The following is an 18,791-nucleotide window of genomic DNA, read 5'->3' on the forward strand; positions in this document are numbered from 1 at the left end:
CATCTTATATCAATGGACCAGATATTGGTTTAATCCAACCCAATCCAATATAAATTTGTTACAGACAGACCAGGTCCAATCCAATCCAATAAATATTTTGGACCGGATTGGTCCAATCCAATATGTCTTATTGGTCCATCCAATCCATCCAAATTGATTTTAGACTGAATGGGGTCCAATCCAAAACCGGTTCATTGACACCCTTAGTCCCAAGCAGCCCCAAGCTTCCCAAACTCACGTCCAAACTCATGAGAAAACCTCCATCACGTCCAAAGAACACCCCCCCCCTAATATCCTAACCTAGTGACACATTCTAGCCTAGGCACTTTCTAGCCTATGGGAAAACCTATACAAACACACTCTTGCAGCCATTAGCCACATCCCAAAATCTCCCCTCACTCTTCAACATCTCTAGTGTCCCCCATACATGATTGAAGCCATGAAATCCCTTTGAAGTCGTGCATACATTCAAGAAGAACAGTCCGAAGCATATTTAAAGCCAACAACAATGCAACAAAAATGACAGTCATCCAGTAGTGTTTTCTCCCCCATTGGGTCACATAACCAACGTCCTTGACCCTCCAAAATGAACCAAAATTCATTATAAAGCTTGGGGACCTCTCAAGTAGAAATAAGCGTTCAAATAAGTGCAGACCTTAGAATTATCATGTTTGAAAACTATTGAATTGCATGCTACAAGTCATTTCCAAGGTGTGTCTTCTCTATTTTTTATCTTATTGGTTACTCTCTGCAGACCTTAGAATTATCATTTCACAATTATGCACGTTGTTTCAAGCTCTTTCAATAATGGCATACTGGTTATTCCTTTTCTTTTTCTTTTATGATTTCTGATCTATTTCTTTTTTATTTTTTTCATTTCTTTCTCTAAAGAAGAGACGTACATTTACTCTATTCCATTTTCTAGTTTTATGGCTTATTTTTAATTTATGCGGTTTTTGTTAAGTACATTTAATTAATGTAGCCTTAGCGTAGGACTTCTAAAAAGAATGCCACTGCCTTCAAAAAAAAAAAATGTCACCTTTAGCATGTTGCTTAGTTTCTTGCACTTGTTTAATCTTTATTTTTTTTTCTTTGCATTTGCATCACATTAGAATTAAATCGGTCATGCCATTTTTCATTTTGTACTTGTTTAACCGTTGAAGTTGTAATAATAAGATACTGGTTTTTTTATTGTTTTAATCTCCATTAGGAATTCATTTAATAATCGGCCCCACCTCTTTAGCTTTGTATTAATGATTATGTTGATTTAGGTGTTCGTTTGATTGCAATTTTTCAGATGTCTAAATCTGAAAATGCTATTTTTCAGACTTCACCCTTTTTGATTTTACCTCTTAAAATTAGTCTGAATCTTATTTTCAGATTTGAAAATAATAGATCTTGGGCTGGTTTTTAATACGTTCAGATGCGTTCCAGAGCTGGTGCATAATCTAAAATATCCTTACAATATTTTGAAAATGACATGGACTACCCCTGATAACCCCAAACCTATAAAACAAAAACATTCGACCTCTCTTTCTCTTTCGCGCTCTCTCTCCCCGCCCTGTCTTCCCACCACCGCCGTTGCAAGGTGCAGTTGCGGCTCTCTCTCTCCCTATATTCTCTCTCTCTCTCTCTTTCTTTGCCTTGTATTCCCACCACCGCTGCTGCAAGCTCTATCTTCCCTGCCCCTCCCTCCCTCTCTCTCTCTCTCCCTCCCCTGTCTTCCCACCAGCACCGCCGCTCTCTCTCCCCGGCCTTCTCTCGCTCGCTCTCTCCCCCTGTGAAGTCCAACGATGGTCCAAAGTGTATGCAGTCTCAACCGCAGTGCGCATCAGATGGATTCTTTAATTACATTGTGTTCTTCTACTGCGACTGTCAAAACTTTAGGATCTTGGGGTACGCGTCTTGGGCACATGGCTTCTTGTTTTATTCTATATGTTGGGTAATACTGCAGCTGACTACTTTTGTTGTTCCTTGCAGAAGCTTTCAAGTCTCTCGAAGCTTCCCCCAACGGTTGCTGGTGTTTCACTACTCCCTCTTGGAAATGGAGCTCCTGATGTGTTTGCTAGCATTGCCATTTTTGTGGACACGGATGCAGGTGAGGTGGGTCTCGATAGTGTTCTGGGTGGAGCTGTTTTTGTTACTTGTGTTGTTGTTGGGACTGTCTCGCTTTGTATTGCAGAGAAGAGGGTTCAAATTGATAGGAGATGCTTTATTAGAGATATTTGTTTTTTCCTCTTCACCCTTGTGCCACTTTTACTAATTTTGATAATTGGTAAAGTGAGTGTTGGTGGAGCAGTTGCCTTCGTCTCGGTTTATATTGTTTATGCTTTTTCTGTTGCTGCAAATGAGATCTTGAGGAAACATGCCCGCATGTTAGAGCTGGATGCTGTGACGCCATTGCTTCCAGTCAGAGGGAGTATCTTTTCCATAGGAAGTGAGGAAGATGAATCTATTTACAGCTCACTACTGGACATAGAATCTGAGAGTGATCCACCACACCTTCATACTACCTTACCACAGTGGATGTGGGTTCAAATGTGGCAATTTATTCAAATCAGACATTGAGGATTAAGGAGTTAGATAGCCCAAGGCATTTGTGGGGATGGACTGATGAGGTAACTGATATTGATGACCGTTCACTCATTTCCTGTCTAAATAATTTTCTCTGTTGGAGATGCCTTTAACACTCCCGAAAAGGTTGACAATTCCAGTAGTTGAGGAGCAACGATGGTCCCCATGCTTCTGGCATTTCTGTGGAATACTCAAGATAATGTGGATTCTCAAAGCAGAAACATTGCATATTTCTATGGGTTCTTATTAAATATTAATTATTTTTTTATTAAATTTACTTGTGTTATTTATTAATTATTAATTATTTTTATTAATTAGTGATTTTTAATTGTTTTATTAATTTTTAAAAAATATTTTAATGTTTATTTGTGTAAATTATTAATTATTTTAATATTTTTATAGTCATTAATTATTTTTTTTATTTTAATCGTTTCATTTATTAATCTGTAATAATTAATTTTTTTCTTTTTTATTTGTATTGTTTCAATATTATTTGAGGTTGAAAATTATTTTTTATGAGATAATGTAAATTGAATTCAACATTTCCAAATAGTATGTTTTAGGGGTAAAATAGTAAAATTAGTAAATTTTAGATGGTAAAGGGTTGATCAACACAAACATTTTTTGAATTCAGATCCTCTAAAAAGTAGAAAAGCATCTATACCTCTTTTCAGATTTCAGACACATTTAATATCTTTTTAACTTTTCAAATTTATCAAACGCCACCTTAACTTGCATTAGAAATTAGGGTGCATCGATAATGTTTACATGTACATGTATAAAGTTAACTTGGTTTTAGTTATTAATCCATGCATTTAAGCTATGTTTGGTTTGAAGAAAAAGGTAGGGAAAGGAAAGGAAATGTAGGATAACCCTTATAAACCTTGTATAGGTTTTCCGATCTTTCCCTTCCTTTCCCTATCTTTTCCTTCAAATCAAACATGGTCTTAGTTCATTTAATTCCAAAATAATCGTAGGCCACCTCTAGGCATCATGTCTGGTTATTAGGTTTTTTTAGTCATTTCTTAGACATTTCATTAATTAAAGTGTTGGTTTTGGCTATCACTATTAGCATCGTTATAACCCACTTTATTAATTAAGTACATTTTAATGCAACTTTTCATTCAATATAGTTCTTTCTTCTCTTCTTTTCGTTTTTATAATTTGTTTTAGCTCCTTTACTCATTAGTTTTGCCTATTTTAATTAGTGTTCTTCATTTGAATTATTTGTTATGTTTGATCATTTACTTTTGTTCCTCTTAATTTAAGACAGCTCATTAGCCCTTTTCTTGTTTCATTTGTCATGCTTAATACATGTTGTTTTAATAGATTCAAAGTCCCAAAATTATTAAATGTTCCTTGGAAATTGGTAAAGTAAAGGCTAATTCAACCAAGTGTGGGTGGGGTGCCTAATACCTTCCCACACCGTACCTTGATCCCCGGACCCAAAGAATCTCATCCCCATTGGGCAATGAGTCAACAAGAAAACAAAAAAAAAATGCTTTTCTTGAAAAATCATGAGTTTTCTTAAATTTCCATTTCAAAAAAATTAGGTGGCAACTCCAATCCATACTCCATTCCGTCTTCCCTCCAAGTTGAGTAGCCACACCAGTTAAGATCCAGTTTTCTCAAATTGGGATCGAATACCATAACTTTATTGAGTACCAGGTTGGTAGCTCAGAATTGACATCTCTTAACTCGGGCTTTATAGTACTAAGCTACTCTTTGCTATTATGTTACGCTTTGAATATATGTCAAGTCTCGAACCTCCTACACCAAGTCAAGGTTCACTCTCAACTCGTCATCATTAGCTTCCTCTTCATACACTTCAGAATGCAAGGTGGGCACCATGATCTCGTATGAATGATGGCCCTCGTACCATATGTCAAGTTGAACAGTATCTCGCAGTCGCTGTCTGGATCGTCTTGTGATGCACCCACAAGACACTAGGTAGCTCATCCACCCACACACCCTTAACTTTGGATTGTCAAGCTCTAAGACCTCGCAAAATAGCTCAGTTAGCCACCTCGATTCACCAATTTACAACTCAAATTGGTTAAGTAGGTGACATGATAGCATTGGAAATCGAAAATTGGAGAGGTCGATCTATATGTATTAAGGTTAATACGCATGGTCGCTGAATTTGGATTGTGCAAAGGCGATTTAAGTCTTTCACATTCAATTTAAATCTTACCGCAAGTGTGTCAACAAATCTCTCCTTAAACTCAGTTTGAAAAGAGTACAAATACAAATACATATAAAATAATATAAAATACAAGGTATTGTACTCGGCATATTTGTACTTGTACTCCTTCCAAACTATCTTACGGTCTAAATTTGTTATAACAGATTAAGACTATTATTAGTTGTAAAAAAAGGTGTGACAGGGACGTAGTTGTAGAAAAAGTTGTAAAAAAAAAGGGTATTATTAAAAAGGTAGGACTATTTATAGGGGTCGGTGATTCATGTATTTTGGAGGGAGGATTACAAAATTTAAGAGTTTTGAATTCCCTCTCTTGTATTGGGTTCTTGTCATTTATTTATTTAGTTTTGTTCTTATGGAATTGTCTTCATTTAAGCTCTTGAGACATGTGGAGTAGGGGTGAGCAAAAAAAAGTGAACCAAAAAATTGGTTAGCCAAATCGTTCTGTTCGGTTTCAATTAACCAATATAGAAAACCGGTGGTTAACTGAACCGACCGATATGCATATATTTCTATATATTTTATATATATTTATGTATATTATATTATATTTTTCTATATTATAGATTATTAAATATGCATTATATATAAATATATATTTATAATATATTATTTAAAATATAATATTTTATATATATTTATAATTTTTTATTATATATTATATATAAATATATATTTATAATATATTATTTAAAATATAATATTTTATATATATTTATAATTTTTTATTATATATTTATATATATTTTTATAATATATATTGTAAAAAGTAAAAAAATGACCGTTAACTAAACTAGTCAACCAGTTAACCGACTGGCTTCGGTTCGGTTCTAATTACCGGTTTTCCAAAAACTAATAGTACTGATTCGATTCCAAAAAATGCCCCACAGTTTAGTTTATTTTGTCAACAAATTATCAATAATTTATATTATTAGTAAATTATCAATTTGTTATTAATAAATTATCAATTATTTTGTCAATAGATTATCATTAAAAATTGAAAATTTAATTTTAATGAAATATTATCTAGGTTTCATTAAGACAAAATAAATATAATTAATTACACAAAATTAATAGAAATTATATTTATTGTTAATTACCAAGTAATATATAATATATTGTTAATTATTGATTTAATTATATTACTTTCTATTCATTAAAAGTAGTTTCAAGTTAAGTCAAATTTAATCCACTTTAAATTTAACAATAAATATAGTTAATGATATTTAACAAGAACATTAGTAATGAATAGAGATTACTGATAAATTACCAGTAAATTCTATAATTAATTTAATATCAATAAATATATAATTTATATAATTTTGTAAATTACTATTAATTACTAATTAATATAGAATTTATTGATAAATTATTATTTATCAACAATTATTTTGGATTGGATCAACTTAGTTACCTTTAAATTTAATTACTGTTATTTAATAAGAACATCAGTCAACAATTATTTTGGATTGGATCAACTTAGTTACCTTTAAATTTAATTACTGTTATTTAATAAGAACATCAGTAATTAAGATTAATTTTAGTAAATTGTGCATTTATTGTTATTTATGCATTTACTAATAACAATAAGTGTGTTAAATATCAATCCAAAGGTTTAACCATTTTTGCCTCTAGGTCGAGGGCTAATAGTTTGATAGTTTGGGTCAAATGGGTTAAACCATGACACATCAACAATGTGTATAATCAACTGCTCTATCTATTATGAGGTTCATTTTCTCTCATTTCCCTTAACAATGCTTGTGCATTGCACAAGTCCTAATCAATTTTAAGTCTTTAAGACTTTCATCTCTCTTCATTAATTCATCATTAACTCTCTCTCTCTCTCTTCTCTTCTCTTTCTCATTAATTCTTTTGATTATCTCTCCTCATTAATCATTCCATTAACTCTTTTTTTTATTTTTTTTATTTATTTCTTTATTTTTTTATTTTTTTATTTTTTTATTTTTTTATTTTATTCTCTTTCCTCCCCTCACTAATCTAATAAACAAGAAGCAATTTGCTTAGGGAAGACCATTTCAATTTGATCCATGCTTGGGTCCACATTAAGCCCATTATTTCAAGGTCAACATAGGCCCAACCCAACCCATAAACAAAAAATAGTTTAAAATTCATTAATAAAAATATCATAAATAGCTAAATCACCTAAAAATAATGAGAGAGAGAGCGTGTGTGTGCGCGGGCGCACAAGAGAGAGAGAGAGAGAGAGAATTCTAAGACATAAGTCTCACTCCTTCCATCATTAACTTATTTTACCATATTTCTATAGGTCTCTTCCATTATTACCCTATTGTGTTCCAAAGAGAGATTTTTACTCTCATCCAAATTTTGTTTATTTATTTCTTATTTAAGTTCTATTTAATTGGTTAATTGTCAGAAAATTATAATTTGAAACTTAATAATTATATAACTTTAAATATTTATATATAATATCCATAATATGTATACATAGTTTTCCTACATGTATCCATAAATAATATTTTTTTATTGGACTTGGATTTTAGTTGGATTGGATGGGGTTAAATCCACATTGATCCAATTATTAAACAAATGAAACTTCTAACATCCAAATCTAGGATAATTAACCAAAGTTGGATTCAAATTGTGTATTGGACTTTCAAAGTCCATTGATAGCCTTAGCGGGTAAGGCCCAAGCTAAGCAACCTCTAAGCTTGACCTGAAAGTTACATACATACATACATACATATATGAAAGAGGCATATAGAAATTTTGTACACATATAGATATTATATATAATTATATATATAATAAATTAAAATTAAATAACAATCTTTATAAAAATAATAGTTTTATAATTAACACGAGCAAGCCTATCCCAATCCAAAGCCCAAAAAAATATTATTACGCTTGGGTTTGGCTCAAGATCTTTTATTATTATTATTATTATTATTATTATTATTATTATTATTATTATTATTATTATTATTATTATTATTATTATTATTATTATTATTATTTGTTCATTAGGCTACACAAATGGGGGTAGCCTATCCCCTATAGCTCATTTGGCTTCAATATTAATGATTTTCATCTAAAAATAGTTTAAAATATAAAAATAATGCACGCATGGGTTGTACTCAATTTGGTTTAGTTTTATTGCAAATGTTGCATTGTTCTTAGGGTGCAACTTGGGGGTTGGATCAGGTTGAGGATCAACCAAAGCCCAACATGAACCTTCAAGCTCAGGCTTAGATTAATTTAATTATGAATACAACCTACTTTTATTTATTTACTAACATTTAAGTAATATTTACAAAAAATTGGAACATTTAATTATTAATAACGTAAAATAAATAAAACAAAAGACTAACGAATAATATGGAAAAATAATTATTTTATTAAGTAATTAATAGTAAATTATTATTTTTGTTAAAAATTATTAATATAGTTAATCTAAATTACTAAATTATTTTTATAACAAATCACTAAAATAAAATTTAATTATTTTAAAAACATTACATTCTTTAGTTATCAACTAGAGAATGACCCCCGTACTAAGTACGAGGTAAGTAAATGTGTGTATAATTTAGTTTGAAGTTTACTATTTAGTTATTAAAAATTAAATTAAAAAAAAAAAACTAACATGAGTCTTGCATCTTTGTAATTGACAATCAATTCTGACCTATTTTATTTAAAACCTACTATTAATTTATGTTTTTTAATTTGATTTAAGATATTAAATTAGAGCTTATTTGTAAACAATAACCCACTTTATTAGGGTGGCCACGAGCCGAGCTTGAGCCTAATAGAGCTCGGCTCGTGAGGCTCGCAAGCCGTATATATATATAAAGAGAAAATATATAATAAAAATATTATAATTCTTAATTTTTTAAATATCAAATAAAAACATTTTTTATATATAATTTTTTTATTTTTATAAAACATTTTTTTCTCAAATTGAGCTCGAGTTGAGCTAGAACCAGCTTGAGATTGAGCTCAAGGTTCTGGCTCAAACCGAGTCTAGGCGAGTTGAGCTCAAGCCTCGTACTATTCGGCTTAGCTCGGCTCGAATCCACCCCTATTTACTATTTATCTAATAAATATATTTTGAATTATTTATTTTTACAAGTTAAATTGGGTTACTTCCTAAAAGTTAAACCAAGTTTGTAATTAATAAAGTATTTTTCTTTTTGAAAAAATAATTATTTAAAAACAAATGTGGGTTTATGGTAATCTTTTAATGGGTCCCACCCTATTTGTATTTAATAAACTATGGATAAACATGTGTTAAGCTAATAAATAACTGTCGAGAATGTTTAAGAGTGAAACTACCCACTTTTTGAATCCTATTTCTTGAATTAATAGGATGCCTCATGTCTAAATAGTGGTAGTGGGTTGTGGGCTTTAGCAGTAACTTCTCAAAAAATGCCACGAGCTTGGATTTCTAGAAAAATGAGAAGGCCACATGTCTAAATGGTGGGGAGCTGTGACATAGTAGTGGGTTGTGGGCTTTAGTAGGAATTTCTCAAAAATTGCCACATGTCTAGCTTTCCAAAAAATGAGAAGACCACTTGTTTGAATGGTGGTAGTGGATTATGGGATTTAACAACTTCTCAAAAGATGCCACAATCTAGAAAAATGAGAAGGCCACGTGTCTAAAAGGTGGGGGGCTATAGCGTTAAGACCTTCCTTCTCATAAAGGAAGGTCTATCATTTAATTTTCTCTTAACACATCTCGTGTTGCTACTAGTAGCAATACACACTTGTTCCTTTTTTTTTTTTTTTTTGCAAAAAGCCATTGAATAAAAATTATATAGCAAATCATTCCACGTTTCACTTCCCTCATCTTCAAAATTTCTTCAAAATCCTCATTCTAATGTTTTGGATTTTTTATTTTTTAAACCCATATAATTATGCATGTTTAACCAATCAGGTTTCTCCCTCTCCTTGAACCAAGTCACTAACTCTCTCTATCTCCCCATTCCTCTCCTTTTCCATTCAAATTATCTAAAATTACTCCTAATTCTCTCCCACAATTAGCTTAATTATAGGCAATCAAGGCATCAACTATCTTTCCCCTCTTACTAGTAAAATAAGGCATGCTTGGTTTATCAATAACACTATTTGTTTCTATTTCTTTTAATATCTTCATTAATGATGGGCTCAGTTGATCGTGTTACCAAGAGTCGTAATTGTTGCTCCCTATTAGCCATCTACATATCTATTTTTCTGTGATGGCCCTCTTAAAGCAGATTAAGCTATGTCCTACCGGGTGTTGTTTGATGGATCAAGGAACTTTGTTAAAGTGAGTGTTTAACCTTCGCCAGTGATGGATGTGGATTCATTATTTTTAGTTATTTCAGTAATTAATAATATTAGTAATTAATACTTTTCAATAATTATTTTTAGTTATTTTCAATAAATAATCTATACTACTTATAAAAGAGCAAATGTTTTTTTTTGGAATTTTTGTTGGACATTTTCTACCCCTAATCTAAGCAGCATACAATGGGCATAAAAAGGATAAAGAGGGCGTATATATCCTTTACTCTCACTCCAAAAACTGTCCACTTATTACTATTCAAAAACTATCCATGAATTAAATAGTTTTGTCTTGTAGATACTGTCACGTGCAAATGCACGTACATGTTTACTAATAATATTAGTAAGTAAAACCGTTTTAATAACAAACTAGTAGAACTATTAATAACCAGTTCGGTTTGTCTTTTAACTAATAACTATTAATAACTAATTATTAATGTTAATTTCTCAAAATAATTAATAAATAATCATAATTACATTACTTAATAAATAATAATGACTCATTAATTCATAATCTGATAACTAATTTTTAATTTTTAATTAATAGCTATAAATAATCAAGTACCACTATTAACTTCTAAAAATAATCATTACATTAGTAATTTTAATATTTTCAGTAATTAATAATTTTTAGTTATTCCAGTAAATAATTATATTTATAGTTAAATTTTCAATAGTTATTATTTTCAGTAATTAAATAATTCGAGTACTATTTATTTATTTTTATATTTTGTATTTATTTGATTTAATGATTTCATTAATCATTTATTTTATTATTTTTAAGTTTTAGTTACTATTTTTAGTTATTTCAGAAATTAATGTTTTAGTAATTAAAAATTTCAATGGTTATTATTTTCAATAATTTAGTAATTCTAACATTTTTCAGTTATTTGTTTTTAATTTTTTACTTATTTGTTTGAATTCTTCTAGTAATTAGTTATTAATACTATTTTTGTATTTTAATATTTTAAAATACAAATATTGAAACTTTATTAATATTCCAATAAATCAATCATTATTTTTTATTTTTTTATTTTTATTTTAAATTATAACTTTTAGTAATTTTATTTTTTCAATAATTAATATTTTCCAATTATTTCATAATAACATTTTTAATATTACTGGAAATATTAACATTTTTTAATTTATTATAAATTAGTTTAATTTCAGAAAATTAATGAATTTTGAAACTGTTTTGTATAATTAATGAATAATTATTGAATTATTGATATTTATGAAAATTACACATTTTTAATAAATAATTTATTGATATTTTAATAAATTAATCATTATTTTTATATTAATTTTTGTGTTTAAAATTGTAATGTTCAATAATTTTAATATTTCAGTGTATAATATCATTAATTATTTTATATTAATATTTTTTTATTGTTATTTAAAATATTAAAACAAATTGATTATTGGAATTTTGAAAAATTTTGTTATAATTTAGTGTTATTTTGGAAAATTACTGAATTTTGAAAATTGCTTGCATAATTAATGAATAATTATTTATATACTACTAAATTATTGTATACTTTTCAATATAAATACAATACTGAATTATTGGATTTTCTCGTGCATCACATGGGTCCCTACTAGTACTAGTAAATGGAATTACTAAGGCCCTATTCGGTTTGTAGGAATAGGTGCTTGGGATGGCATTTCCCATTTGAGGGAATGGCCATTCCCTGTGTTGGGTATTGAGGGGAGTCGTTAAAATTGGGGCTTGTATCCCTACACGCACGTAGGACTTGCATACAAGAGAGAGACACCACATACAACCCAAAAGTTTAAGGTATTGGGTTATGGGCTACTTCTACATATAAGTCCCTTGCACCTCTTGTTCCTTTCCAATGTAGGATTCTCTTCAACTATTCATACGTGAATCCCAACACCCTGCCCCTCCATTGGGAATGAAATCCCATTATTACTAATTCCAATTTCCACTCGCATTCCTATCTAAAACAAACAAACAATGGGAATAGACCAATCTGATTCTCATTCCTATTCTAGCTATGAACCAAACATACCCTAAGTTTATAAGTGACTTAAATTAGCATCTTAGGCAAAATGCAAAAACCTCCCCCAAAATTTCTAACAATCATAAAAACCTCCCCTATAGTTTCACTTTAGCAAAAACCTCTCCTCTATTTTTGAAAAAATCAATAGATACTGATGGTGCACGATCTGGCTGTTCCTAATTGGAAGATGACCTGGAAGCTAATTGCGTAGTGAGCTGGTTCGAACAGCAAGAGAACATATCAGAGAACCCAGGGTGGATAACCCGATGAGGTTGCTCAAATGCATAAGTCAGTATCGTGTTGTCTTGGTTGTGAGCTGAAAGCTTAAATGTAGAGAGAGCTAGTGAGCAAGTAATCACACGTCCTTCCCTGTGTCATTGGGGTTGGTGCCTTTATATAGGTTTTGTTTGGTGTGGGCTTCACGCACCATATCCGAGATTTCTGGGAGGTCACCTAACTAGTTCGAGATCCTCAAGGTAACCGCCACGCACGTTGACCATCCTCCAGAACAGTCGGTACGTGGGCCAACTTCCTAGAAACTTGGGAGGGTTGAGATATGCATACCAAATTTGCCGCCGAGCACAACTCGTAGGTCGCCTCCTGGACCTCAGTCAGGTTGGAAAGCTCTCGAGGGAGGTTTCTCCTCGCATCAAGGTCACATCAACCAGTGATGAGGTACTATAGGTCGGCCCTAGATGAGGTGCTCTTAGCCGGCCTAAGTTGTGGTCGAGGTCACTAGGTCAGAGCGAAGATGAACCGTGATCTGGTACTCCAAATCACCGCTTAGGTGGTGTCCATGTGTCATCCAACTATTTCAAGATGCCATGTGTCACAATGTGACTAAAGGGTGACTTGGAGTCCTAGATCGTCACTGGCTGATGTGACCTTGACATGAGGAGAGACCTCCCTCGAGGGCTTGCCGACCTGACTGAGGTTCAGGTGGCGGCCTGCGAGTTGTGCTTGCCGACAAATTCGGTATGCATATACCGACACTTCCAAGTTTCTCGAAAGTTGGCCCACGTACCGAGTGTTCCGAAGGATGGTCAACATGCATGACAGTTACCTCTAGGGATCTCGGACTAGTTAGGCGACCTCCCGGAAATCACAGATACGGTGCATGAAGCCCACGCCAAACAAAGCCTATATAAAGGCACCAACCCCAATGACACAGGGAGGGACGCGTGGTTATTTGCTCACTAGCATTCTAGCACTCAAGTATTCAGCTCGCAACCAAAGTACGATACTAACTTAAGATTTGAAGCAGCCTCGCCAGGTTAGCCACCCCAGGTCCTCTGACGTTGATTCCTTGCAGGTCTCTCTAAAAAGGCAACACAGCTCGGCAATCAACCTAGCTCTACCAAGTCAGCTCGACATCAGAGCCTTCATCTAGTAGAGATCATATAACTCGGCTCTAGAGTCATCAGCCATCAGGAAGTAGCCAAATGACTAGAGAGTAGTCAGATTGTTTACCATCAATCAACATTCGAGCCAATAGCCAGCAGAGAGCTACCAAAATGACCATCATCAATTGGCACCGACTATGGGAAATGCTACAAGAAGTTAAGTTCTCACCTTCTAAAAGGCTAAGTCCTCTTCTTCCAGAAAGCTAAGATCTCACCTTTTAAAAATTTAACTTCTCACTCTCTAATTTCCATTTTTTATTAACTCAAAGGCATTTTTTAGCAGCCCCAACCGACTAAGCTACTCTGCCAACCTCATTTCAGCCCGGATGAGCCTTGTTATCCTTCTTCGCGAGGTCTCCCCTATAGGTCAAACCCTTCGCGGCTCCTGCGGGAGTTAGTGGCCTACAGATTGTGCGGATGCCCTTGTTGGTCAAGCCTTTCAAGGCTCCCGTGCGAGTTATCAACCTACAACTAGTTGAGCTGCTCCCGTAGGTTGTCGATCTCCTTGTGACTTCTCGTAGGAGTTGATGACAAGCGTTCTGAGGGCTGATGCAGTGCAACTACGGCATCAACTTATCATTTGACATCAAAAGTAAGGACAAAACCTACAATCAAAACTGAAATGGATAACCAGCCCAGGCGAGACTTAGCGATCTGACTGTGACTACCTCTAGCCCGAATTGCAAAGTCTCACTATAGGTCGAGCTTTTATGGTTCCCATGAGAGTAGGCGACCCGCAGATAGCAAAGTTGCCCCCTTAGGGTGACCCTCCCATGACTCCAATAGAAAGCAAACAGTGAGCGGTTCTAGGAGCAGTGTATCATGATCTTGCAAGCACCTTCCCGAGGAAGCCAATCTCAAGTGACGATGTAGAAGTAGCCACATCTAAGGGTACAATAGAATTGGCCACCCACTTAAGCGAATTGGTCAGACCGCATATCGACTAAATAATATTATGAAGAGTGGATTATGAGTCGCTCCTAGAGCCTAAGGGCTAAGGTGCCGAGCTGATAAAAGACCTCGACACCACATGAGTCCCGGTTGCCTCTTCGGCATGGGCAAGATCAAGGATAAGGAGAGTGGACTGTGAGTCGCTCCCAAAGCTTAAGGGCTAAGGTGCCGAGCTGATAAAAGACCTTAGCACCACATAAGACCCAGTTGCCTCTTTTGCATGGATGAAATAAAAAGCAATTTGCATTCAGCATGAGAAAGAGAGACTAGTTCGCTCTCAGCACCATGACAGATGCAAACTTGTTCGTTCTATTCACTTTGGTTTCAGGCTCCGTGTCAAACTCATTAGCTACTCTTTTGGGAACTAGTTTAAGTATCACTATGTCAAAGTCTACCTAAGTGGAGCAACCTAATAAAGTAATCACGCGGTTAGAACCCCTTCTTGAGGATGGCACGAGGAGCTCCCTCTTGAGGTAATAGGTCGGGGTACCTACTTCACCTCTCCTCGAGTGAATGAATCCACTCTCGTGCCCTGAAAATCAAGATGGCGAGGTCCTACATAAGGCTGCAAATATTTGAAATCTTCCAACTTGAGAAGCAAATTGGACCAACGCTTACAACTATGAGCCCATCAAACAGTCATTTTGGGCCAAAAGGAACAATCTACTCCCTTCGATGAGCTGCCCTCAACTCGGGAGTGGGGGGCAATTGATGAGGGCAGATTTGGCCCTCTAGTCACATCGTGACACATGGCATCTTGAAACATCCAGATGACACATGGACACCACCTAAGCAGTGATTTGGAGTCCCAGACCGCGGTTCATCTTTGCTCTGGACTAGCGACCTTGACCACAACTTAGGCTGGCTAGGAGCACTTCGTCTAGGGCTGACCTGTAGCACCTCGTCACTGGCCGATGTGACCTCGATGCGAGGAGCGACCTCCCTTGAGAGCTTACCGACCTGATTGAGGTCTAGGAGGCAACATGCGAGTTGTGCTTGCTGACAAATTCAGTATGCATATCCCGACACTCCTAAGTTTCTTGGGAGTTGGCCCACGTACCAAGTGTTCTGGAGGATGGTCAATGTGCGTGACGGTTACCTCTGAAGATCTTGGATCGGTTAGGCGACCTCCCAAAAATCTCAGATACGATGCGTGAAGCCCATGCCAAACAAAGCCTATATAAAGGCACCAACCCCAATGACACAAGGAGGGACGCACGATTACTTGCTCACTAGCTCTCTCTACACTAAAGTATTCAGCTCACAACCAAAGTACGATACTAACTTAAGAATTGAAGCGACCTCGCCAGGTTAACCACCCCAGGTCCTCTAACGTTGATTCCTTGCAGGTCTCTCTAAAAAGGCAACACAACTCCGACAATCAACCTAGCTCTACTAAGTCAGCTCGACATTAGAGCCTTCATCTAGTAGAGATCATATAACTCGGCTCCAGAGTCATCAGCCATCGGGAAGTAGCCAAATGTTCAGAGAGTAGTCAGATTGTGCACCATCAATTAGCATCCGAGCTAGTAGCCAGCGGGGAGCTGCCAAAATGACCATCATCAAATACCTCTCTTCCGTCAATGACCAAGACGGAAAACATGTATAATTACATTTTTACCCTCAGGCATCATCTGATCAATTTGCAAAGTTCCATATATTACTTGGAATATTCCACTTTCCAAAATATTTCATTCATTTTCCTACAATCGTACTTTACTGGAGACAATCATTTATTGCCGTTCTTCACCAGAGACTATTATTTTGTTCATTCTTTGAGAAACCAGATCGTTTTTCACCCTCTGAGAATCCAAAACTTTCTTCACTAGAGACTACCACTGTTCTTCACCAAAGATTACCACCGTTCTTCACCAGAGACAATTTTGATGTTCATTCTTTGAGAATCTAGACCGTTCTTCACTAGAGACTACCACTGTTCTTCACCAAAGATTACCACTGTTCTTCACCAGAGACAATTTTGATGTTCATTCTTTGAGAATCTAGACCGTTCTTCACTGGAGATGACTGTTCTTTCTCTATTATTCACCAAAGACTATTTTGCTATTCATTCTTGAGAATTCAGGTCGTTCTTCACAGAAGACTACCACCCTTCTTCATCGTTCTTCACCGCAGACCATTTTGTTGTTCATTCTCTGAGAATCTACCGCTGTTCATTCTCCGAGAATCGTATTGATTGATAGACCTGTGCTCATTCTTTGAGAATCCAAAGAGTTCGATTTATGTTATGTGAGTTCATTTTTTGTATTTCTTTCAATAGCTATCATGAGAATCCGAGGAGTTCATCTGAGAATTGAAATATTGATTGACATATCTGTGTTTAATCCAAGGAGTTCAAAAGATCTGTTTCCTCTTATTAATGCCAATTTTTATATGGGTTATTGTGCTTTATACAACCACACTTTCGGTAGCTATCATGCTTAGAATAGAGAAAGCAATTTGCATTTAGAATAGAGAACAACAACTGTTCGCCCATGGGCCTCTTTTTGTTGGCTTTAATTTGCTTTAGACGAACAAACCCAGGCCCCTCCCATGCCATCACCCCACCCCAATATGCAGGCACAACCAGATCAATATTCAGAAAGAATGGATTAAGAGAAAACTGTCAAGGCACATGGCTTGATAAGGAAAAACTATTGTGGGGATGATAAGGAAAAACTGTCAAGGCACATGGCTTTATGAGCACATATTAAGAGAAACAAAAATCCTATGAAGGACTGAAAGAAATAGCTAACTGGGTAACTGATGTAGCATGATCCGGTCACTCCTAGCTGGCCCTCACGTGGCTCCTGAGAGGTACTTGAAACGAAGAAGAAGAATAAGAATTCCCGGGGGGGTTGCCTGGCGGGAACGCTCCGACGATTAAGTCAGTACTTTGTGTAAGAAGCAAAAGGAAGACAATGGCTAAGAGTGCAGATTGCGCCAATGGTTCGAAGATACCCCCTTCCTTGAGAATAAGCCCCTTATAACAAAATTCCATTGCTTCAGGCCCTCTGGCTTCTGACAGGGCAAGTATAACCGCCACTGTCAGTCTGCCACAACCATTACAGGCAAGGCTGAGGTGGCATGCGCAGGACCGTCGTTGCAGGGTACGTGCCTGTCAGGTGCGAGACACCTTTCTAAAGGTGATAGGCATGACGCTATCTAACAAGGGACATGTTTGCTGTCCACAGATTTGTCGGGTACGACAATCGAGCAGGAAACCTTCTTGTGGTATACCGAACTACCCTTCTGCGAATTACCCTGAGTCGGGCTATCTCTTGAGTGACGAGTTGCCTGTAGCAAGTTATGCCGAGCTGGCTGACTCGAGGTGTCTATGTCTCGGGGTGTCCAGAGATGGATTGGTGCGTTCTTGCCTAGGAGTGGCCCGAGATCCATTGGGAGGAGCTCGAGCCTTAAGAGAGGTCAGGGCGCCCTGAATTCGGGATGCTCCAAAGTGCCTTAACCCCGGGGAGGAGGTGCGGGTAAGGCGGCTTCCGACGAGTAGTTTGCACGCCTAGTTGCTGAGCTAAACTCGGTGGGACTTCCCCTCCGAGTTGTGGTTACGCCCGTTGCGCTGTCATGCTGAGTCACTATTTGAGCAAGGTCACGTCCACGTGTACCCGTGTTGCGAGGTCAGGCAAAATCACCCTCCATCAATTGCCCCCCACTCCCTGTGCTGGCGGCGATGACCCAGCGCGGGGAGGTCATGACACGCCGGGTGGATTTGGCATTGGTATTCATGCTGCTTTGTCGCACGCTCATCCAGCTAGACCTGTTTAGCGCCCAGTTTGATCAAAAAGATCCGAGTCACGTCTGGATTACGTGTGGATCTCACGTGATTTAGACTTCGCGGACGTAAAAAACACGCTAAACCGTTTTTGCCTCGAGGAACCCGCAGTTGTGGCTATAAATAGGGGAACCCTTGGCCATTTTCTTCGCCACAAAGCTCTCGTTATTAGCGTTTGAGCTCGCATCAGAGGTCTCTTAGCTCGGGTCTTCCAGTTCATCCGATTCTCCTAGTCCGGTTGCGTTCCTTTGGTGAGTTCCCCCAAGCTTCTTTTCTCTTTTCAATTTGTTTCTTCCCTTCAGTTCACTGTGTCATCTAGTGTAGACAGTCTTATCGACGAGCCCGAGGTGGGTACCTTGGCTCGGGATGGCTCGTCTGCTGCTCAGCATCCGAAGTGCGGCCTGAGTTTCAAACTCATGCACAAGCTCCCGAGCAAAGTCCCAGCTTGGAAGCGGGACTACTTCGTAGTCCAGAGCAGCACGGGGTGGCCCTTCCCCACCGATTGGAGGATAGCCGTTCAAGACCCCGGTGTCATCCTAGACAGGAAG

General features: G+C 36.0%; 1 pseudogene; it reads left to right on the plus strand.

Moving 5' to 3' along the window:
* The first annotated feature begins 1,715 nt into the window (after positions 1-1,715).
* Positions 1,716-2,868, plus strand: LOC148848914 (cation/calcium exchanger 4 pseudogene; annotated as a pseudogene).
* Positions 2,869-18,791: the final 15,923 nt, after the last annotated feature.

This window comes from Nelumbo lutea, chromosome 6 (assembly GCF_056320005.1).
Source record: "Nelumbo lutea isolate HS-2025 chromosome 6, American lotus-T2T, whole genome shotgun sequence".
Taxonomy (NCBI): Eukaryota; Viridiplantae; Streptophyta; class Magnoliopsida; order Proteales; family Nelumbonaceae; genus Nelumbo; species Nelumbo lutea.